The sequence below is a fragment of the Sinohyriopsis cumingii genome, chromosome 11 (assembly GCF_028554795.1).
Source record: "Sinohyriopsis cumingii isolate HCF-2022 chromosome 11, ASM2855479v2, whole genome shotgun sequence".
Taxonomy (NCBI): domain Eukaryota; kingdom Metazoa; phylum Mollusca; class Bivalvia; order Unionida; family Unionidae; genus Sinohyriopsis; species Sinohyriopsis cumingii.
This window is the reverse complement of record NC_142971.1, coordinates 40,805,330-40,830,873: the sequence shown is the minus strand read 5'-3', so window position 1 is coordinate 40,830,873 and position 25,544 is coordinate 40,805,330. Positions and strand designations below refer to the sequence as shown.

At 36.9% G+C, this 25,544-nt stretch overlaps 1 protein-coding gene across 2 annotated transcripts in view; it reads left to right on the top strand.

Moving 5' to 3' along the window:
* The window catches only part of LOC149787988 (germinal-center associated nuclear protein-like), a 157,204-nt gene that overhangs the window by 68,896 nt on the left and 62,764 nt on the right, over positions 1-25,544 (top strand). The window lies entirely within an intron of this gene.

Genomic DNA, 25,544 nt, shown 5'->3' with positions numbered 1-25,544 from the left:
GTGGGGTGTGGGATTTGCTTAATGGACCCATCTTTTTCATATCCAGACTACTTTTTATTCCAAAGTCCCATCTTATCCTACTTTTTTAAGAGGTTCAGTTCAGACCAGTCTGCCTTAGATGTGAGGTCAAAAAGTCTCATATCTAGACAAAATCAAATTCCGACGATGGCGAAATTTGGGCGTGAAAAATTGGGTCAAAAATATTATGTTTTTTCCTCTGTAGTTTGTAGTTCAACTAGAAAGTCCAGGTTATTTGGCATCATTGTAGAGCTGCATTTGTCTACCTTTCTGTAATACCACCCACGTTAGTGTATCTTAATTTACTTTGATGCTACAGACCTCAGAAGTATGCTTCTACCTCCTGGTTGTAAACGAGGCACCAGGGGTTAATGAGTTAAATATGGGTATTTTCAGTAGCAATTTACATGTTCTCACATTGGAGTTTTAAAATATGGGTGTTTTTGGTAGCATTTTACATGTTATTGCACTTGTTTGTTTGTATATTTATCTGTTTGGTGTCTTTGTATGTTTGTTCATTCATATATACAGTGAAAACTTTCTTCAGAGATCACTACTTATGCAAAAGAAAATGTGCTTTCACAAGACAGGTTGTCTGTCATTAAAACTCATACTATATATTACTGTTAATCAATGCATTAAAAATGTGGTCTTGTGTGACATGATTGTCCAAAACTGATATTCCAAGACAGGTTTAACTCTTGAATGGAACTCCCACTAGCAGTTCCATAATAGGAGTAATTTGACTTATAAGTTGTCTGATCCTTGGGTACCATTCAGATCTCTAAAGCCAAATGTTGATACTAATTATATTAGAGTACTGCTGTGACTTGTTTCTTAGGATTCCCCTATTTCTAGTTTGCCAGGTAATCATCCCCTACAAGTTATACCTAAGATCTCTTGCCCAAATCATTCCTTGTGACATTACGTTCAAGATGACTCACAAAATATGAATTAGTTTTAGCCCAGTTGTTATGTCCTGTCTATGTAGAGGCATAATATGTTCTATTTTTAGATGGGTGTTTTCCCATTATAGGATAAGTTTAGAATAATTAAGGATATGAGTGATATGTAACATTTCTATTTTTGAAAGTCAGTGTGCCTTTTAGAATATGGGAAACAACTTAGGAACAAGGGAGAAAATAGATAAAATATCCTGGTTCACCATAATTATGCAAATTTCAAGGAACCTTTTTTATGCAAAAGAGAGACAATTAAATTTATATAAGAATATGTTGCTTTAAATGTTTGAGGTCCGGAGAAGTTGGGTTATCCTTCAATGATCTATACCCACTTCATATTTGACCTTGCCTTTTTATTTTTAATATCCCAATTTAGTATCACGGTGGAGCAATTAATTACATGTAAATCTATTTCTGATTTTACCTTAGAAAGAAATTTTATATTCACTTTTTCTTGTTCAGTATGAAGCAGATTGAGTTGTATAAACATCTTTCACCCTTCATTGTTTTGATTTTCTAGTAAAGGTCCCTGGTTAAAATCTCATTTTTGGTACACTGGAAGAATGATAAAGTTGCTGAAGTTTTTAACAAATTGCAGATATAGATTTGTTGAAAGAACTTTTTACATTCATTGTCATGTTGTCATTTTTGTGGCTGTTTTTTATATGATCTGTTGACCTTGTGCCAACCTTTGTTATGTATACCTTGAATCATTGGGTATATTTCATCATTGTGGTGTTGACACTGATGTATATGCTGACATAGAGAGTCGGTATTTTGTTTAATGTTCTTAAGGCTAAAATTAACCATTTTAAGCACATGTTTGAATGAAATACAGATTGTTTATTATTGTTGTTGTTGTTGTAGGGTTTAATGCCATTTTTCAGCACAAGATAGGCTATACATGGTGGCCAGTATTAATGCTGGAGGAAGAAGCCGGGAAAACCCTGGAAAGAACCACCAACCCACGAGAAGCTACTGGCAGGCTTTTTCACATAGCCTAACCTGTGACTCGAACCCACACAGAGGTGAGATGGCAGCAATCCGTAACAGTGAGCACTTTAAACCACTCGGGGTCCTGTTTATTATTGTTGGATATATAGAGTTACTTGCAGTTTTGAAAGTGCAAATAAAACTATCCAGAAACAATACGTAAATCTTAAGATTAACCCTGGTATTTATTTCAGTGTTTGCTCATGGACAAGTTACGTTTTGGTATTCACTCAGTAGAATAACCATTTTGTATGAGACTTAATGAAAATAAAAAAAAGTTCACAGGTCAAAGTTTTATTTCTCAATTATTATAATTTGGTGAATAAGGTAATTATTTTTAATAGTAAAATCTAGGTATTTGCATGTGCAAAATGTGATAGGTCAGGGTCACCAAAAAAATGAAAGAATAAAAACAATCGCTACAAATTAAATAAACCTTGCAGGTGTATAGTAAACTATTGACATGACTTTTGTTGTAACAGTTGAATTATCATTGTCATCATTCTGATTTCTTTCACTAGAATTGAATTTGTCTGTTGTAGGTGATGTGATAATAGCAGATTTGGATCTCATTGTTGCCAGTTCATAATAAGTAATTATAATATGCTCATTTTTTTCTCCATTAACTTGACATTGTCAGAATAGTTCACTATTTTATGATATTGCACACCTTCATATTCCATTCAAGTGCATAAAGGAACTACTTTCTATTGTAAACAAATAATGGATGCAGACGCCAGCACTTTTGATTTGTAAACAAATCATGTACCCTCGTGTAATAGGCGTTTTACATTATGTTGTTTAAATTTGTTTCTGAATGAAGTAAAGCCATTGTTTCGTGGACTGCCACATACCAATTGTTTTGGCACATTCTGCGTTAACTTTTTGATACATTGTTTTGGATTTAGGCTAGCTATACAATAGACTCAACAAAGGGTCCGTACAAATAACATACAAGTGTCAAGACATAAACTTTAGCTGGTGATAAGAATGGCAAAAACTACACATACAGTTTTACATTAAAACAGGTTTATTCAGCCTCTGGCCCACCAGCCCATGTCATGTGGGTCTCGAGGAGGGTCAATTAATACATGTATTGACAGCTGCAGGCCCAAAATCTGAAGTCTTCATTAAATAAATTTAGGGGGATTAGTTCTTCATGGCCAGTTGATTTCCCAGATGAAAGTGGAAAAATCTGTATTATGTTGACCCCTGTTACAAGCACAATTTAATTCTTGCATGTGCTAATGTACGTGTTGAATGTATACATGACATTTCTTTTTGACCATACATGAAATAAACTTAAACGCAAATGCACAAAGTGAAAATATTCATTGGCACATGAAAAGAGTATGTATGTCATTTCTACTTGCAATGAGCCAGACTCTGGTGATTTCAGAATGTAAACATGCCTATTAAACTTTATGACTATAGTAAAGTATCATTGCTCACTTGACCCTGAAAAGTAGGTCACTCTGACCTGGTTTTGCCAATAGTAGTATCTTCCAATGTGAGCAGGATTGTTAACTTAGTTTTTATGGGGGGGGGGTTGAGGGTAGAAAGAGTAATATTCATAGATGGCAACAACACTGAAACATGTAAAATATATTTGCTCAGATGGTGACCCTCATTAACTCCTGTCTTGTAGGTTACCTGTGCATGCCAAGGGTAGTTGATACACTTTGTTCCAAATGGATGATAAACAAAGTGGACTGATGACCCTTGGCTAGCAAAGATGGGGCTAGGTATTCTGGTGCAGTGTGAAGAGTCTAACAAAAGAAAACTTTAAAATACTTAAAATCAGATGTTGTTGGAATCAAATGACTTGACAACAAGGGGTGGAAAATTAAAATGATAGAAATTAAATGATCATGGTAGGGTATTCATCAGCATACATTTTACCTAATCACTCACAAATTAACATAATGTCCTTGTGATGTTACTTATCTTGTGATTGTTCAGGTCAAATATACAGCTTGATAAATACTCAACCATGATTATTTAAGGCTATAATAACATGTATTTTGTACATAATTTGCTTACTTGCACAGAAAAAGGGGCAGATTTTTTTTGTAGTTGGAATCAGAGCCCCCTATTTCTAGTTTGTAAGGGAATCATTCTCTGCAAGCCATACATTAAGATATCTTTGCTAATCATTCCTTTTGACATCATGTTTAAGATGTCTTACATAGTTTAAGTTAATTTCAGCCCTTTTGTTAGGTATGCCCTGTATATTTGATGTACCAGTACAGTATGTTCTATTTTTAGATGAGTGTTTTCCCATTATAGGATAAATTTAGAATAATTCAGGATATGAGTGATATGTAACATTTTTATATTTGAAACATTCAGTATGCCTTGTAGAATATGGGAAGCAACTGGGGACAAAGGAGAAAATAATTAAAATATCAGGATGACCATAATTATGTAAATTTCAGGCTACCTCTTTGATGCAAAAGAGAAACAATTTAATTTATATATAAATGTGTTGCTGTAGTTGTTCAAGGTCAGGAGAAATTAGATTATTTTACAATGGTCTATACCCATGTTGTATTTGACCTTAGTTATTCATTTTTAATTTTGGCATTCCAGTTGATTATAGAAGTAGGGGAATTAAGAAAAGTAAATTTGTGTCTGATTTTACATTCAGAGAAATTTTATGTTCACTTTTTTCTTGTTTTTTAAAAATAGTTTAAGTTGTATACACATATTTCACTTTCTTTATTGCTTTCACCCTTAATTGTTTTGATCACTGGTAAAGGGTCAGAGGTTGAAATCTCACTTTTGGTATGCTGCTGTTGATTGGTAGAATTATAGAGTTGTTCATGTTTGAACAAATTCCAGGTACAGTTTTTAAAGAAACCTTGTATTTAGTTTAATACTTTTGGGATGGTATGTGGCTTTGTCCTTTTTAAAAATCTGATCACCTCATGCCAACTGTTTTTATTTTTTATGTGAACCTGGAATCATTGGGTATAATTCATGATTGTGTTGTTGAGTCATCTGTTGCCATAGAGTCAGTATTTTGTCAAATGTTTTCAAAGTTAAGATGAGCACTTGCCAAATGTAGTTGATGCACATAGTTCTAATGGATGATAAACAAAGTTAACTGATGACCCTTGGCGAGTGAAGATGGGGCTAGATATTCTGGTGTAGTGTGAAGAGAATAATAAAAGAAAACCTGAAATCAGATGTTGTTGGAATGAAACAACTTCATAACCAAGAGGAGGAAAATAAGAATGATAAAGACTAAATGATCATGGTTGGGTATTTATTGAAGTGTAAATTTGACCTAATAAGTCACAAAGTTCACATCAAGCCCTTGTGATTCTATTTATTTTATGAGTATTTAGGTCAAATTTTCACTTTGATACACACCCAACCATGATAATTTAATACTTTAATAACATGATGTTTGTATATAATTCGCTTATTTGCACCAAAGAAGAGTCAATTTCTTCAAAATTTCAGTCTGATTTCACTATTTCTAGTTTACAAGAGAATCAGCCCTTACAAGTCATACTCAAGATCTCCTGCTCAAATCATCTCCTGTTCAGTATAAACTTATAAAGTGTAAATTAATTTCAATCCTGTTGTTTGGTGTATCCTGTAATTTTTAAATGTAGAATACATTCTATTTTTAGATGGGTGTTTTCCCACTTGAAGATAAATTTAGAACAATTCAGGACATGAGTGATATCTGACATTTCTCTATTTGAAACAGTCAGTGTGCCTTTTAGAATATGGGAAACAACTTAGAAACAAGGAAGAAAATAGTTAAAATATCCAGATTCACCATAATTATGCAAATTTCATGGAACCTTTTTTATGCAAAAGAGAGACAACTTAATTTATATTAAAATATGTTGCCATGAGTGTATGAGGTCCGGAGAAGTTGGGTTATCCTTCAATCATCTATACCCATTTCATATTTGACCTTATCTTTTTATTTTTAATATTTTTTATTTTTAATATTCCAGTGTATTAAAAGGGTGGGACAGTTTATAATGTGTTGATCTGTGTTTGATATTATCTTAGAAATTTTATATTCACTTTTTGCTTGTTCATTAGAACCAGATAGAGTTGTACACACATCTTGCACCCTTCTTAATTGTTTTGATTCTATGGTTAAGGTCCCTGATTAAAATCTCACTGCTCTTGTAATGGTAGAATTATAGAGTTGCTGAAGTTTTGAACAAATTTGCAGATATATATTTGTTGAAAAGATCTTGCTATATTCAGTGTAATGTTCTGTGGGTGTCCCATTTTTTTACCATCTGATGACCTTGTGCCAACTTTTCTTTATGTGAACCCGATTTCATGATTGTATTGTTCACATTGAGGTGTATGCTGCTGACATAAAGTCAGTGTTTTCTTTAATGTTCCTAAAGCTATGATCAACTGTTTTTAAGCACATTTTTGAATAAAATACAGATTGTTTATTATTGTTGAATACATACATTTACTTGCAGTTTTGAAAGTGAAAAAAAAAAAAAACTATCCATAACAATCCAAAAATCTTCAGATAAACTCTGATATTCATGTATTTTCAAGGTTTTGCTCTTGATGAAGAAAACAGTTTTAATATTCACTCCAGTGGATTAGTCGTTTTGTATTGAAAACTTTACGAAAATAACAAGTTCAAAGTTCAAGGTTTTATTTCTTAGCAGACGTATTTTGGTCAATAAAGTAATTATTTGTAATAGTAAAATCTAGATATTGGCATGTGCAAAAGGACTATACCAAATTGCCATTCTTACTCGACCTTGAGAAGTACGTCACTCTGACCTGCATTTGCTACTAGTAGTACCCTTCAAAATGAGTATATTATTTAATGATAATTCAAAAGGATTGGTCAGATTGATTTGTCTACATGGAATACAGTGTTGACTGATGTATTGGCATACCGAAGAGTTTCTGGCATACTTAAATGGAAGTAATTATGATTTGTCTATAACTTGCTTTTGTTCAAATAAAAACCCATATTTTAATTGCTAATATTCTAGTTGCTAAACTTCAATACAGATTTTTTTTTTTTAAATGGGTTTGTGACTCTGTAACTCAGGTCTAGTTAAGTGCTATAAAGTGTTTGACGTATCAGGTGCATTCACTGTAACACCGATGTCTGATCTAAAGTTGTCAAGAAACAGATCATTATTTGAAGCCAATTATTATTTTATTTTCGTATCATAATTTAAAACTGCCATATCATATGATTTTCACTGACGTTCCTCACCACATTAACTATGCATGAACAGGAAGCAGAAGGAGGACATATCATCAATAAAAATAGATTCTTATTTTGTACACTGTTCTCTTCACACCATGCATGCCAGCTACATCATTTTCTTGCTATACTCAACCTATCTCTTAATTGAAGCTGAGTTAGACAGTCCCATATTGTCAGGAATGTTTTTCCTTTTACACGTATGCCAGGTACACCATTCTTCTGTTATAATCTATTGAATAAAGTTTGCAAGGAATCATAAGCATTTGCATATATATGACTAACAGTCATTATAAAAGGTTTTGCTATAAGTTTCTTTACCTTTATTTTTCCTTTTCGTTCTTTTACCTTTAACTTTTGTTTTCTTTATACCATTCTTTTGCATAAATATAGGTTTACCTATTCCTAACGTAATCCTCCTGGGTCTTTTTCCTCAGTTTTTTAATGCCATTCTTCACATGATGTATACATTGCAACCAGTGTATCTGGTGGAGGAAGAACCCTGGAAAACCCTTGTAAAAACCACCAACTCATGAGAAGCTACTCGTTAGCTTTCTCACATAGCTACATACCTTAATTGGCTGATCCAAGGATGAACCCATGAGGACAGAGGTGAGATGTGAGTGATATGTAAAGGCGAGTGCCTTTGGCCGCTTGGCCACCCCATGATCCTCTCTTAGGCCTTGCACAAATCATGTATAGTGCATTCACAATAACCTTACACAGTGTTGATGTCAGCATTATTATTTTAGATTAATTCTGTTGTACCATTATTGATGGATCTGAGCTCTGAGCAAAAATGATGGAAATCATGTTACAATAAGCCAGGTGGAGAGACCCTTCAGAACATGTTTTATTTCAATATCCCAAAGGTCAACAGTCGGCATGCCGTTTATATCAATCACCTGTACATTGATTAACAAATGCATTATAATGTGCTTGGCGGTATTACTGGCATCATGTAATCAGTATTTTAAATGACAGCATAGGCAAGGGAATGACATTATTGTTGGTGTTTGATGCTGACTGTTAGTAAGATGTAGCTGTGTTTGATTGACAGACATGTACATGATGATCTATTTTTAGTTTGGTGCTTTCCCAGTGTGGTCTATATTTAGAACTCTTTTAAGGATGAAGTAATGAGCTTTAAAGTATACGCTTCATGAAATCTTTTTATTGTTTAAAGGGAAACAACCATCAAGAAGGGAGAAAATAATAACCAATGTTTCATATGCAAATATTGACACACCTGTCAGATGTATTATGGCAGCAATTCACTTTATATAGAAACAAGTTGCTATTACTCTGTGCGGTCTGGAGAAGCTTGGTTAACCTCAATGAGAGTCATGCCTACTTTCCCACTGACCTTTTATTTTCTGCATGGAATTTGGAATTTATGTAGATCTGCTCAGTGTAAGTCTTAAACAGAAATTATAGAAAAATGTTTACCAATTCAGTTTTAAGTTGGTCAGACACCACATTCATGAAACAAAAGCATATACATGGGAAGATATCAGTATTTTATAGTTGACAGAGTTTAGCCATTCATAGGCCCGGATCCATTATTTTGTTAGTGAATTCCTTGTCACTAAAAGAAGGGGTTTGGGGGGGGGATGAGGCAGGTAGTAAAGAGAAAGAATGTGGACACCTGACAGTGACCACAAATTCTGTTAGTGACTCATTAGTGAGCCATATTTACTCCCATAGACCGCTGCTGTCCAGCCAGTTACATCAGTCTGTGCAGGTAAATAGATATGGTTTTGTCCAAGATTTAGTTAGCAATGGATGTAATGTCTTAAAGCTTGTGAATTATCCAAGATAATGACCTAACTACAAACTGTAACCTAAAGAAACTTTGCACATAAAATATTGTTTGATATTTAAAAAAGTTGCTGTCAATGCTAATATTCATTGGGTTGGGGATGGTTGCAACTTGAAAATTTTATGATGTCATCACATACTTATACCTATTTTATTGGGGTAGGGATGGTTGCAACTTGAAAATTATATGTTGTCAGAGTTGACAGAGTTTAGCCATTCATGAGGCTGGATCCATTATTTTGTTAGTGAATTCCTTGTCACTATAAGAAGGTGGGTGGGGGGATGAAGCAGGTAGTAAAGAGAAAGAATGTGGACACCTGACAGTGACCACAGTTTTGTTAGTGACTCATTAGTGAGCCATATTTACTCCCAAAAGTTCAAAAATATGGGTGTTTTTAGTAGCATTTTCCATGTTATTGCACTTGTATGTTTGTATATTTGTCTGTTTGGTGTCTTTGTATGTTTGTTCATTCATATATACAATGAAAACTTTCTTCAGAGATCACTACTTATACAAAAGAAAATGTGCTTTTACAAGACAGGTTGTCTGTCATTAGAATTCATACTATATATTACTGTTAATCAATGCATTAAAAATGTGGTCTTGTGTGACATGATTGTCCAAAACTGATATTCCAAGACAGGTTTAACTCTTGAATGGAACTCCCACTAGCAGTTCCATAATAGGAGTAATTTGACTCATAAGTTGTCTGATCCTTGGGTACCATTCAGATCTCTAAAGCCAAATGTTGATACTAATTATATTAGAGTACTGCTGTGACTTGTTTCTTAGGATTCCCCTATTTCTAGTTTGCCAGGTAATCATCCCCTACAAGTTATACCTAAGATCTCTTGCCCAAATCATTCCTTGTGACATTACGTTCAAGATGACTTACAAAATATGAATTAGTTTTAGCCCAGTTGTTATGTCCTGTATATGTAGAGGCACAGCATGTTCTATTTTTAGATGGGTGTTTTCCCATTATAGGATAAGTTTAGAATAATTAAGGATATGAGTGATATGTAACATTTCTATTTTTGAAAGTCAGTGTGCCTTTTAGAATATGGGAAACAACTTAGGAACAAGGGAGAAAATAGTTAAAATATCCTGGTTCACCATAATTATGCAAATTTCATGGAACCTTTTTTATGCAAAAGAGAGACAATTAAATTTATATAAGAATATGTTGCTTTAAGTGCTTGAGGTCCGGAGAAGTTGGGTTATCCTTCAATGATCTATACCCACTTCATATTTGACCTTGCCTTTTTATTTTTAATATCCCAATTTAGTATCACGGTGGAGCAATTAATTACATGTAAATCTATTTCTGATTTTACCTTAGAAAGAAATTTTATATTCACTTTTTCTTGTTCAGTATGAAGCAGATTGAGTTGTATAAACATCTTTCACCCTTCATTGTTTTGATTTTCTAGTAAAGGTCCCTGGTTAAAATCTCATTTTTGGTACACTGGAAGAATGATAAAGTTGCTGAAGTTTTTAACAAATTGCAGATATAGATTTGTTGAAAGAACTTTTTACATTCATTGTCATGTTGTCATTTTTGTGGCTGTTTTTTATATGATCTGTTGATCTTGTGCCAACCTTCGTTATGTATACCTTGAATCATTGGGTATATTTCATCATTGTGGTGTTGACACTGATGTATATGCTGACATAGAGAGTCGGTATTTTGTTTAATGTTCTTAAGGCTAAAATTAACCATTTTAAGCACATGTTTGAATGAAATACAGATTGTTTATTATTGTTGTTGTTGTTGTTGTTGTAGGGTTTAATGCCATTTTTCAGCACAAGATAGGCTATACATGGTGGCCAGTATTAATGCTGGAGGAAGAAGCCGGGAAAACCCTGGAAAGAACCACCAACCCACGAGAAGCTACTGGCAAGCTTTTTCACATAGCCTAACCTGTGACTTGAACCCACACAGAGGTGAGATGGCAGCAATCCGTAACAGTGAGCACTTTAAACCACTCGGGGTCCTGTTTATTATTGTTGGATATATAGAGTTACTTGCAGTTTTGAAAGTGCAAATAAAACTATCCAGAAACAATATGTAAATCTTAAGATTAACCCTGGTATTTATTTCAGTGTTTGCTCATGGACAAGTTACGTTTTGGTATTCACTCAGTAGAATAACCATTTTGTATGAGACTTAATGAAAATAAAAAAAAGTTCACAGGTCAAAGTTTTATTTCTCAATTATCGTAATTTGGTGAATAAGGTAATTATTTTTAATAGTAAAATCTAGGTATTTGCATGTGCAAAAGGTGATAGGTCAGGGTCACCAAAAAAATGAAAGAATAAAAACAATCGCTACAAATTAAATAAACCTTGCAGGTGTATAGTAAACTATCGACATGACTTTTGTTGTAACAGTTGAATTATCATTGTCATCATTCTGATTTCTTTCACTAGAATTGAATTTGTCTGTTGTAGGTGATGTGATAATAGCAGATTTGGATCTCATTGTTGCCAGTTCATAATAAGTAATTATAATATGCTCATTTTTTTCTCCATTAACTTGACATTGTCAGAATAGTTCACTATTTTATGATATTGCACACCTTCATATTCCATTCAAGTGCATAAAGGAACTACTTTCTATTGTAAACAAATAATGGACGCAGACGCCAGCACTTTTGATTTGTAAACAAATCATGTACCCTCGTGTAATAGGCGTTTTACATTATGGTTGTTTAAATTTGTTTCTGAATGAAGTAAAGCCATTGTTTCGTGGACTGCCACATACCAATTGTTTTGGCACATTCTGCGTTAACTTTTTGATACATTGTTTTGGATTTAGGCTAGCTATACAATAGACTCAACAAAGGGTCCGTACAAATAACATACAAGTGTCAAGACATAAACTTCAGCTGGTGATAAGAATGGCAAAAAATACACGTACAGTTTTACATCCTGAATTTCCTCAAAATATGCTTTCTTAGTTCTGCAAATCCAAATTACATTAGCCATGTCATAGGTTCTCAATCTTGATTACACATTTCAAAATTGTACTGTAATTTTGAATATAAGTGCAGTTACATCCTCCTTACTGCACTCGAAATGAAATAAGCATTAAATTCTGTAGCGTCTTCTTGATAGTTGCAATTGAAAGACTTCATATTTTTTCCACATTATGATTTCAAAGATTCATTGACAGAAACAGAAACACATTTGCAGATGTCAACACGCTTCTCCATCATGTCTTCATGTATTTCATGTGGAATTGTCTATTGTCATGTGGAATTGTCTGTTGTCATGTGGAATTGTCACATATAAATCTATTCATTCTAGATCAAATGGACAAGTTGTTGCAATGCGCATTCATTCACATTATGACTCCAAATTTTAATTTTAACTAGACGCACCATTTTCTTTCGAAAGTTATGTTGAGCGTGTGACTAAGTTCAGATTTATCTGGGCAGAGTTATGTTTGCAGTAATAATGTTGTTATTGTGTAATGATGAATCTGCTCTTGTGTATTTAGTTTGGAATATGGCATACATTCAGTTTTGTTTCTTGTGTATTTTGTTAATATAATTAAGCATTAGGTAGAATTAAAAATATTTAGCATATTATAATTATAGGTTACTGCATTTGTATGGGGAAAATCTGAACTCATTTTTTTCAGATGAATATACTGCACTTCTAAGGTCGTGCAGTATTTACATCTGAAGAAACGAGTTCATACTTTCCCATACAAATGCAGTAACCTATAATTATTGTTGATTGACTTGCATGGACATAGTGGTTTATATTTAGATTGATGCTGACTTGGTTCATCCACAATTAAGAACTTGTGGGATAATTGTGATGGATTAGTAAATCTACCTATATGATGGAGGGGCCCCAAGTGGCTGCGTGGTCTGAAGCGCTCACTGTTATGGATCGCTGCCATCTCACCTCTGTCTGCATGGGTTCAGGCCTCAAATTCAACCAATGTGGGTATGTGAGAAAGCTTGCCAGTAGCTACTCGTGGGTCGGTGGTTCTTAAACCCTATAACAACAACAACAACAGTAACAACCTATATCATGATATTTAAGCTGGCTGTCAAAAGGGAAGCAAGCAGGAACAAGGGAGAAAAAAATGTTTTTAATGTGTAAATACTGAGGCTCTTTTTTTATACATCATGTGAGCAGGTTAGTTGATAAAGAAATAAGTTGCTATAAATATATGATGTCCAGAGTAGCTTGATTATCCTATTTTGACCTGTGTCCACTTCACATTTGACCTTGGATCCTGCAGTTGAATTGTTCAATGAGAATAACATTATTGCATATCATGGTACTTTAGAAAGCACATTGTACAAAGAAAACACAAGTGAAATATTGCATGAAATAGCATTATTACTGCACATCAATCCAAATTAAACATTTTTCTCTTTTTTGATTTTTACATCTGAAGGTTTGTACTAAGAATAAACCAACATGAAATTATGTTTGTGCTATTTATCTCACCAGGTTCAGTTGCATACAATCCAAAAACTTTTCCATGGACAGTTAGCAAGAAAGGTTGGCCATTAAAACGGGTTTATTCAGCCTCTGGCCCACCAGCCCATGTCATGTGGGTCTCAAGGAGGGTCAATTAATACATGTATTGACAGCTGCAGGCCCAAAATCTGAAGTCTTTATTAAATAAATTTAGGGGGATTAGTTCTTCAGGGCCAGTTGATTTCCCAGCTGAAAGTGGAAAAATCTGTATTATGTTGACCCCTGTTACAAGCACAATTTAATTCTTGCATGTGCTAATGTACGTGTTGAATGTATACATGACATTTCTTTTTGACCATACATGAAATAAACTTAAACGCAAATGCACAAAGTGAAAATATTCAGTGGCACATGAAAAGAGTATGTATGTCATTTCTACTTGCAATGAGCCAGACTCTGGTGATTTCAGAATGTAAACATGCCTGTTAAACTTTATGACTATAGTAAAGTATCATTGATCACTTGACCCTGAAAAGTAGGTCACTCTGACCTGGTTTTGCCAATAGTAGTATCTTCCAATGTTAGCAGGATTGTTAACTTAGTTTTTATTGGGGGGGATTGAGGGTAGAAAGAGTAATATTCATAGATGGCAACAACACTGAAACATGTAAAATATATTTGCTCAGATGGTGACCCTCATTAACTCCTGTCTTGTAGGTTACCTGTGCATGCCAAGGGTAGTTGATACACTTTGTTCTAAATGGATGATAAACAAAGTGGACTGATGACCCTTGGCTAGCAAAGATGGGGCTAGGTATTCTGGTGCAGTGTGAAGAGTCTAACAAAAGAAAACTTTAAAATACTTAAAATCAGATGTTGTTGGAATCAAATGACTTGACAACAAGGGGTGGAAAATTAAAATGATAGAAATTAAATGATCATGGTAGGGTATTCATCAGCATACATTTTACCTAATCACTCACAAATTAACATAATGTCCTTGTGATGTTACTTATCTTGTGATTGTTCAGGTCAGATATACAGCTTGATAAATACTCAACCATGATTATTTAAGGCTATAATAACATGTATTTTGTACATAATTTGCTTACTTGCACAGAAAAAGGGGCAGATTTTTTTTGTAGTTGGAATCAGAGCCCCCTATTTCTAGTTTGTAAGGGAATCATTCTCTGCAAGTCATACATTAAGATATCTTTGCTAATCATTCCTTTTGACATCATGTTTAAGATGTCTTACATAGTTTAAGTTAATTTCAGCCCTTTTGTTAGGTATGCCCTGTATATTTGATGTACCAGTACAGTATGTTCTATTTTTAGATGAGTGTTTTCCCATTATAGGATAAATTTAGAATAATTCAGGATATGAGTGATATGTAACATTTTTATATTTGAAACATTCATTATGCCTTGTAGAATATGGGAAGCAACTGGGGACAAAGGAGAAAATAATTAAAATATCAGGATGACCATAATTATGTAAATTTCAGGCTACTCTTTGATGCAAAAGAGAAACAATTTAATTTATATATAAATGTGTTGGTGTAATTGTTCGAGGTCAGGAGAAATTAGATTATTTTACAATGGTCTATACCCATGTTGTATTTGACCTTAGTTATTCATTTTTAATTTTGGCATTCCAGTTGATTATAGAAGTAGGGGAATTAAGAAAAGTAAATTTGTGTCTGATTTTACATTCAGAGGAATTTTATGTTCACTTTTTTCTTGTTTTTTAAAAATAGTTTAAGTTGTATACACATATTTCACTTTCTTTATTGCTTTCACCCTTAATTGTTTTGATCTCTGGTAAAGGGTCAGAGGTTGAAATCTCACTTTTGGTATGCTGCTGTTGTATTGGTAGAATTATAGAGTTGTTTGAACAAATTCCAGGTACAGTTTTTAAAGAAACCTTGTATTTAGTTTAATGCTTTTGGGATGGTATGTGGCTTTGTCCTTTTTAAAAATCTGATCACCTCATGCCAACTGTTTTTATTTTTTATGTGAACCTGGAATCATTGGGTATAATTCATGATTGTGTTGTTGAGTCATCTGTTGCCATAGAGTCAGTATTTTGTCAAATGTTTTCGAAGTTAAGATGAGCACTTGCCAAATTTAGTTGATGCACATAGTTCCAATGGATGATAAACAAAGTTAACTGATGACCCTTGGCGAGTGAAGATGGGGCTAGATATTCTGGTGTAGTGTGAAGAGAATAATAAAAGAAAACCTGAAATCAGATGTTGTTGGAATGAAACAACTTCATAACCAAGAGGAGGAAAATAAGAATGATAAAGACTAAATGATCATGGTTGGGTATTTATTGAAGTGTAAATTTGACCTAATAAGTCACAAAGTTCACATCAAGCCCTTGTGATTCTATTTATTTTATGAGTATTTAGGTCAAATTTTCACCTTGATACACACCCAACCATGATAATTTAATACTTTAATAACATGATGTTTGTATATAATTCGCTTATTTGCACCAAAGAAGAGTCAATTTCTTCAAAATTTCAGTCTGATTTCACTATTTCTAGTTTGCAAGAGAATCAGCCCTTACAAGTCATACTCAAGATCTCCTGCTCAAATCGTCTCCTGTTCAGTATAACTTATAAAGTGTAAATTAATTTCAATCCTGTTGTTTGGTGTATCCTGTAATTTTTTTCCCATTGACCTTTTATTTTCTTCATGGAATTTGGAATTTATGTAGATCTGCTCATTGTAAGTCTTAAACAGAAATTATAGAAAAATGTTTACCAATTCAGTTTTAAGTTGGTCAGACACCATTTAAATACTGCACCTGCTATGATACTAGGAATTAACTACTGGTACTTTCATGAAACAAAAGCATATACAGGGGAAGATATCAGTATTTTATAGTTGACAGAGTTTAGCCATTCATAGGCCCAGATCCATTATTTTGTTAGTGAATTCCTTGTCACTAAAAGATGGGGTGTGGGGGAAATGAAGCAGGTAGTAAAGAGAAAGAATGTGGACACCTGGCAGTGACCACAAATTCTGTTAGTGACTCATTGGTGAGCCATATTTACTCCCATAGACCGCTGCTGTCCAGCCAGTTACATCAGTCTGTGCAGGTAAATAGATATGGTTTTGTCCAAGATTTAGTTAGCAATGGATGTAATGTCTTAAATCTTGTGAATTGTATCCCAGATTTGTATTAATTAATATACAGGTTGCAATAACAGTAATGCATTTCTAATGGGCTACTTTTAATGTTGTAAGTTTTTACCAAATAAAAGTATAAATGAAGCAGTGAATGGGTGTATGTCCAAATTCCAAACCATGATTCTTTAAATTTATTTTTGTTCATGGTGTAGAAGTCTTTCAAGAATATTTTCAGTACATTTAGTAGAAACTCTTTGTTTTGCTGAAACATTGTGAAATGCATGCATAGGATTTGGGGGATTGAAAAGCATGAGCTATTTAGAGAACTGTTTCTCTGGTTTCTTTGAAGAACTGATTAATTCATCTAAATACGAACTTATGAGATTGTGCAAGTAATAGCATCCAAGAAAATGACCTAACTACAAGCTGTAAACTAGAGAAACTTTGCACATAAAATATTGTTTGATATTGAAAAAGTTGCTGTCAATGCTAATATTTATTGGGTTGGGGATGGTTGCAACTTGAAAATTTTATGTCATCACATACTTGTACCTATTTTATTGGGGTGGGGATCGTTGCAACTTGAAAATTATATGGTGTCAGTGTTGACAGAGTTAAGCCATTCATGGGCCTGGATCCATTATTTTGTTAGTGAATTCCTTGTCACTAAAAGAATGTGGGGGGGGGGATGAAGCAGGTAGTAAAGGGAAAGAATGTGGACACCTGACAGTGACCACAGTTTTGTTAGTGACTCATTAGTGAGCCATATTTACTCCCATAAGTTCTAAAATATGGGTGTTTTTAGTAGCATTTTACATATTATTGCACTTGTATGTTTGTATATTTGTCTGTTTGGTGTCTTTGTATGTTTTTTCATTCATATATACAGTGAAAACTTTCTTCAGAGATCACTACTTATGCAAAAGAAAATGTACTTTCACAAGACAGGTTGTCTGTCATTAGAATTCATAATATACATTACTGTTAATCAATGCATTAAAAATGTGGTCTTGTGTGACATGATTTTGCAAAACTAATATTCTTCGACAGGTTTAACTTTTGAATGGAACTCCCACTAGCAGTTCCATATTAGGAGTAATTTGACTTATAAGTTGTCTGATCCTTGGGTACCATTCAGATCTCTTAAGCCAAATGTTGATACTAATTATATTAGAGTACTGCTGTGACTTTGTTTCTTAGGATTCCCCTATTTCTAGTTTGCCAGGTAGTCATCCTCTACAAGTCATACCTAAGATCTCTTGCCCAAATCATTCCTTGTGACATTATGTTCAAGATGACTTACAAAATATGAATTAGTTTCAGCCCAGTTGTTATGTCCTGTATATGTAGAGGCACAATATGTTCTATTTTTAGATGGGTGTTTTCCCATTATAGGATAAATTTAGAATAATTAAGGATATGAGTGAAATGTAACATTTCTATTTTTGAAAGTCAGTGTGCCTTTTAGAATATGGGAAACAACTTAGGAACAAGGGAGAAAATAGTTAAAATATCCCAGTTCACCATAATTATGCAAATTTCATGGAATCTTTTTGATGCAAAAGAGAGATAATTTAATTTATATAAGAATATGTTGCTGTAAGTGTTTGAGGTCCGGAGAAGTTGGGTTATCCTTCAATGATCTATACCCATTTCATATTTGACCTTATCTTTTTATTTTTAATATTTTGTATTTTAAATTTTCCAGTGTATTAGAAGGGTGGGACAGTTATAATGTGTTGATCTGTGTCTGATATTACCTTAGAAATGTTATATTCACTTTTTGCTTGTTCATTAGAACCAGATAGAGTTGTACACACATCTTGCACCCTTCTTAATTGTTTTGATTCTATGGTTAAGGTCCCTGATTAAAATCTCACTGCTCTTGTAATGGTAGAATTATAGAGTTGCTGAAGTTTTTGTCCCATTTTTTTACCATCTGATGACCTTGTGCCAACTTTTTGTATGTGAAACTGATTTCATGATTGTGTTGTTCACACTGAGGTGTATGCTGCTGACATAGAGTCAGTGTTTTCTTTCATGTTCCTAAAGTAATTATTTGTAATAGTAAAATCTAGATATTGGCATGTGCAAAAGGACTATACCAAAGTGCCATTCTTACTTGACCTTGAGAAGTAAGTCACTCTGACCTGCATTAGCTACTAGTAGTACCCTCCAAAATGAGTATATTATTTAATGATAATTCAAAAGGATTGGTCAGATTGATTTGTCTACATGGAATACAGTGTTGACTGATGTATTGGCATACCCAAGAGTTTCTGGCATACTTAAATGGAAGTAATTATGATTTGTCTATAACTTGCTTTTTTCAAATAAAAACCCATATTTTAATTGCTAATATTCTAGTTGCTAAACTTCAGTACAGATTTTTTTTTTTTAAATGGGTAACTCAGGTCTAGTTAAGTGCTATAAAGTGTTTGATGTATCAGGTGCATTCACTGTAACACCGATGTCTGATCTAAAGTTGTCAAGAAATAGATCATTATTTGAAGCCAATAATTTTTTTCTTTTCGTATCATTCAGTTCAATTTAAAACTGCCATATCATATGATTTTCACTGACTTTCCTCACCACATTAACTATGCATGAACAGGAAGCAGAAGGAGGACATATCATCAATAAAAATAGATTCTTATTTTGTACACTGTTCTCTTCACACCATGCATGTCAGCTACACCATTTTCTTGCTATACTCAACCTTTCTCTTAATTGAAGCTGAGTTAGACAGTCCCATATTGTCAGGAATGTTTTTCTTTTTACATGTATGCCAGGTACACCATTCTTCCATTATAATCTATTGATTAAAGTTTTCAAGGAATCATAAGCATTTACATACATATGACTAACGGTCATTATAAAAGGTTTGCTATAAGTTTCTTTACTTTTATTTTTCCTTTTCGTTCTTTTACCTCTAATTTTTGTTTTCTTTATACCATTCTTTTGCATAAATATGGGTTTACCTATTCATACATAATCCTCCTGGGTCTTTTTCCTCATTTTTTTAATGCCATTGTTCACATGATGTATACATTGCAACCAGTGTATCTGGTGGAGGAAGAACCCTGGAAAACCCTTGTAAAAACCACCAACTCATGAGAAGCTACTTGTTAGCTTTCTCACATAGCTACATACCTTAATTGGCTGATTCGAGGATGATCCCATGAGGACAGAGGTGAGATGTGAGTGATATGTAAAGGTGAGTGCCTTTGGCCACTTGGCCACCCCATGATCCTCTCTTAGGCCTTGCACAAATCATGTATAGTGCATTCACAATAACCTTACACAGTGTTGATGTCAGCATTATTATTTTAGATTAATTCTGTTGTACCATTATTGATGGTTCTGAGCTCTGAGCAAAAACGATGGAAATCATGTTACAATAAGTCAGGTGGAGAGACCCTTCAGAACATGTTTTATTTCAATATCCCAAAGGTCAACAGTTGGCATGCTGTTTATATCAATCACCTGTACATTGATTGACAAATGTATTATAATGTGCTAGCTGGTATTACTGGCATCATGTAATCAAAATTTTTAGGCAAGGGAATGACATTATTGTTGGTGTATGGTGCTGACTGTTAGTAAGATGTAGCTGTGTTTGATTGACAGACATGTACATGATGATCTTTTTTTAGTTTGATGCTTTCCCAGTGTGGTCTATATTTAGTACTCTTTTAAGGATGAAGTAATGAGCTTTAAAGTATACGCTAGATGAAATCTTTTTGTTGTCTAAAGGGAAACAACCATCAAGAAGGGAGAAAATAATAACCAATGTTTCATATGCAAATATTGACACACCTGGGGTGCGTGGCCTGGGCCTGACGTCCCGCTTGCCAAAGGAAAGTGAAGCGTCTCTCATAGCCTCTCCTTCCCAGGTGTAGTGATCGCCGCAGGACCACTGTCTCGCTCTGCGGGGCAGGAGGTTACTTGCATATGGCCTCTCCTACACTATTGTGTCCACAGCAGCACCTTCATGCGGTGCCCCCTGTTTTTAACAGAGCCTGCTGTGTGGCGCGACCGAGTACCCAGCGGTATAACTGGGTGGGCAGACTGGGCTCATTAGCCTTGGCAGGCAACCAGTCTAAGAGAAGGGAAACTCTGACCCCAAACCCGGGCAGATGAAGCTCGTTAGCCTTGTCAGGCAATTCATCTAGGAGAAGGAAACTCTGATTCAAAACCAACCAAGTCCCATCCATTGGATTATGGCTCCACTGCCTTGTGGATATCTTCGGGAGAAGGAAAGGCTATGGGAGTAAACCCAGACAGAAAATCAGGAGTGGAGCCCCTAAGGCGGCTGGGGGTCGACTACGACCTCCTTCCGGCAGCTCCTGCATCCAAACTGGTGCCAAATGTCATGCTCAGCATTCCTTTGGACCCCACCAGCAAGGACGAGAGGGGGATCCTGACGTCTGGGCAGCCCAGGATCTCCATACTCCACGCCCAGGCTTGCGCCCTGGAGAGGACACTCCAGTCTCGCTACTGAGTGAGGAAACAACACGGAAGCTGACAGTTTACGGGTTATAAGTCCCACCCGATTGGCGTAGGGAAGGGGCGCCACGGGTCAGCTTTGACGGTGGGAGGGATCATCGTGTCCCACTGGCCAACTATTGCCCGCCTCAAGCCGGGCAGCCCCCGGTCAATAAGGTGTTGACCCGCCATCGTCTGCCTGCTCCAGTGGGTGTCTGGAGCTCAGTGTGTTGTTCAGCATGACAAGCAGACGGTAATTCCACACCAGACAAAAGAAACAAGAAACCAATAAAGAAGACTCCAGCTCTTCGATTTGCAAGCTGGAATGTGCGCACCATGTGTACAGGCATCTCCGACGACCTCAGAGAAGTGGACAACACCAGAAGGACGGCCATCATCGATAGAGAACTCACCAGACTAAATATCAGCATAGCTGCCCTCCAGGAAACCAGGCTCGCCTCTAGTGGCTCCCTCAGAGAGGAAAACTACACCTTCTTCTGGAAGGGTCAAGAACCTGAGGAGCCCCGTCAGCACGGAGTGGGCTTTGCCATCAAAAACAATCTCCTGGCCTCGGTTGAACCTCCCACAGGGGGCACTGAGCGTCTCTTGTCCATCCGCCTCACCACTACTTCAGGTCCTGTCAACATCATCAGAGTCTACGCCCCAACCCTCACGTCATCAGAAGACGTGAAGGATCAGTTCTATGGGCAGCTGGATGAACAGATCAAAGGATGCCCCAAAAATGAACCACTATTCCTCCTCGGCGACTTTAATGCCAGAGTAGGTGTGGACCAGGAGTCCTGGCCTACCTGCCTTGGATATCATGGCACTGGAAAGACCAACGAAAACGGCCAGAGACTGCTGGAGCTATGCACCTACCATGGCCTGTGCATCACAAACACCTTCTTCAAGTGTAAGCCACAACACAAAGTGTCATGGAAACACCCCAGATCTCATCACTGGCACCAACTCGACTTGGTCATCACCAGGCGCTCTGCCCTTAACAGCGTCCTCTCCACCAGAACCTACCACAGAGCAGACTGTGACTCCGACCATGCCCTTGTGAGCAGCAGAGTGCGACTACAGCCACACACGCTACACCGCTCAAAACCAAAAGGACGTCCTCGCATAAACACTGCACAGATGTCAGTCCCTGCCAAGGTGGAGGAGTATGTGTCTGTCCTGAACAAGGCTCTCCAGGACCTGCCTGAGTATGACGCTACAGCCAAGTGGAACGCCATGAAAGGTGCCATCTACAGTACAGCTATGTCAACGTTTGGCAAGAAGGAACGACCCAGCCAGGACTGGTTCAATGCACACCTATCAAGGATGGAACCACAAATCGAGGAGAAACGAAAAGCCTTCATAGCTTACAAAAAATGCCCTAATGAACGGACGCTTGCTGCTCTCAGAAGTGCCCGAAGTAACACCCAAGGCATTGCTAGACAGTGTGCGAACGAGTACTGGCAACAACTGTGTGAAGGAATCCAGCGCAGTGCCGAGTCCGGACACATCCAAGGCATGTACAGTGGCATCAAGAAGGCTCTAGGCCCTACAGTGAAAGGGGTCGCTCCCCTGAAATCCCTGACGGGAGAGAAGATCACAGACCGTGGGCAACAGATGGCCAAATGGGTGGAGCACTACTCAGAACTATACTCCCAAGAAACGTCAGTCACTGATGCAGCCCTCAGCAGCATAAAGAATCTGCCCACCATGGAAGAGCTCGACAAAGTGCCAACCTTAGAGGAGCTCAGCAAAGCAATCGACTGCCTTCCAAACGACAAAGCACCAGGTAGTGACAGCATCCCACCCGAAGCTATCAAACGTGGAAAACCAGCATTGATTAAACCACTGCACGACCTACTTTGCCGCTGCTGGGAGGAAGGAGTAGTCCCCCAAGACATGCGTGATGCCACAATTGTGACCCTTTACAAAAACAAGGGCGACCGCAGTGACTGTAATAATTACAGAGGGATCTCGCTCTTGAGTATTGTTGGTAAAGTGTATGCCCGCATCATACTCAACAGGCTGCAGTTGCTGGCAGACCGTGTGTACCCGGAATCACAGTGCGGCTTCAGAGCAGGCAGGTCGACGACAGACATGATCTTCTCCCTACGACAACTCCAAGAGAAGAGCAGAGAACAAGGTCAACCACTCTACATGATGTTCATCGACCTCACCAAGGCCTTTGACTTGGTCAGCAGGAAGGGCCTTTTTGAACTTCTGAGTAAGATCGGTTGCCCCCCAAAACTCCTCAGCATGATAATCTCTTTCCATGCAGATATGAAGGGAACAGTCCTGTATGATGGATCATCCTCAACTTCCTTCCCAATTAACAGTGGTGTGAAGCAGGGCTGTGTGCTGGCACCAACACTTTTTGGGATCTTCTTCTCCCTGCTCCTGTCCTACGCCTTCGACACGTCCACGGATGGCATATATCTACACACCAGGTCTGATGGGAGGCTGTTCAACCTGGCACAACTGTGCTCAAAGACCAAAGTGAGAGCTGTGCTCATCAGGGAGATGCTTTTTGCAGATGACGCAGCTCTTGTGGCCCACACCGAGGAAGCCCTCCAGAGACTGGGAGACCGTTTTGCTGTTGCCTGCACGCAGTTTGGTCTCACAATCAGCTTGGAAAAAACAAATGTCAGCGTGCAAGATACCACCATTGCCCCTTCAATCAAAATCAGCGGTGTCACCCTGGAAGCAGTCAACAACTTTACCTACCTAGGGTCAACCATCAGCAACACTCTCTCGATTGATATGGAGCTGGACAGAAGGCTTGGAAAGGCAAACACCATCATGGCTCGATTAACAAAGAGGGTTTGGGAAAACAATGCGCTGACAGAGCGCACCAAGGTCCGAATCTACCAGGCCTGCGTTCTCAGCACCCTTCTATATGGAAGTGAGACGTGGAGTACCTACATGAGGCAAGAACGCCGGCTCAACTCCTTCCATATACGGTGCCTAAAACGCATCCTGAAAATCAGCTGGCAAGACCGTGTTCCACACAGCGAGATCCTGCAGCGTGCAAGTACCCCCAGCATGTACTCCCTGCTAATTAAACGCCGCCTTCAATGGCTGGGTCATGTCCGACGCATGGAGGATGGAAGGCTGCCAAAGGACATCTTATATGGACAGCTGGCCACTGGCATGAGAAGAGTCGGACACCCCTCACTCCGTTTCAAAGATGTGTGCAAGAGGGACATGAAGGCATGCAACATTTCACCTGATGGCTGGGAAGAGCTGGCTGAGGACCAAGGCACCTGGAGACTGATGGTAAACAATGGCATATCAGTCGCTGATGCGAGGAGAGGCCAGTTGACGGCAGAGAAACGTAAGAGAAAGAAGAACGCAACAACAACCACAGTAACGCAGACTTCCCAGTATGTCTGCACCAACTGCAGTAGGGACTGTCACTCATGTATAGGCCTGCACAGCCACAGCAGACGTTGCCAACAGAGACAGACAACACCCCAAGGGCGCTATTCGCATGGTCTTTCGAGACTGAGTCGCCAATGATGATGATGTCAGATGTATTATGGCAGCAATTCACTTTATATAGAAACAAGATGCTATTAGTGTTTGAGGTCTGGAAAAGTTTGGTTGTCCTCAGTGAGGTTCGTGCCTACTTTCCCATTGACCTTTTATTTTCTTCGTGGAATTTGGAATTTACTTTATGTAGATCTGCTCAGTGTAAGTCTTAAACAAAAAATTAAAGAAAAATGTTTACCAATTCAGTTTTAAGTTGCTATGATACCATTTAAATGCTGCACCTGCTATGATGCTAGGAATTAACTACTGGTACTTTCAAGAAACAAGAAGCATATACAGGGGAAGATATCAGTATTTCATAGTTGACAGAGTTTAGCCATCATGGGCCCAGATCCATTATTTTATTAGTGAATTCCTTGTCACTAAAAGATGGGGTGTGGGGGAAATGAAGCAGGTAGTAAAGAGAAAGAATGTGGACACCTGGCAGTGACCACATTTCTGTTAGTGACTCATTAGTGAGCCATATTTACTCCCATAGACTGCTGCCGTCAGGCCAGTTACATCAGTCTGTGCAGGTAAATAGATATGGTTTTGTCCAAGATTTAGTTAGCAATGGATGTAATGTCTTAAATCTTGTGAATTGTACCCCAGATTTGTATTAATTAATATACAGGTTGCAATAACAGTAATGCATTTCTAATGGGCTACTTTTAATGTTGTAAGTTTTTACCAAATAAAAATATAAATGAAGCAGTGAATGGCTGTATGTCCAAATTCCAAACCATGAATTGTTTACATTTATTTTTGTTCATGGTGTACCAGTCTTTGAAGATTATTTTCAGTACATTTAGTAGAAACCCTTTGTTTTGCTGAAACATTGTCAAATGCATGCATATGATTTGGGGGATTGAAAAGCATGAGCTTTTTAGAGAACTGTTTCTCTGGTT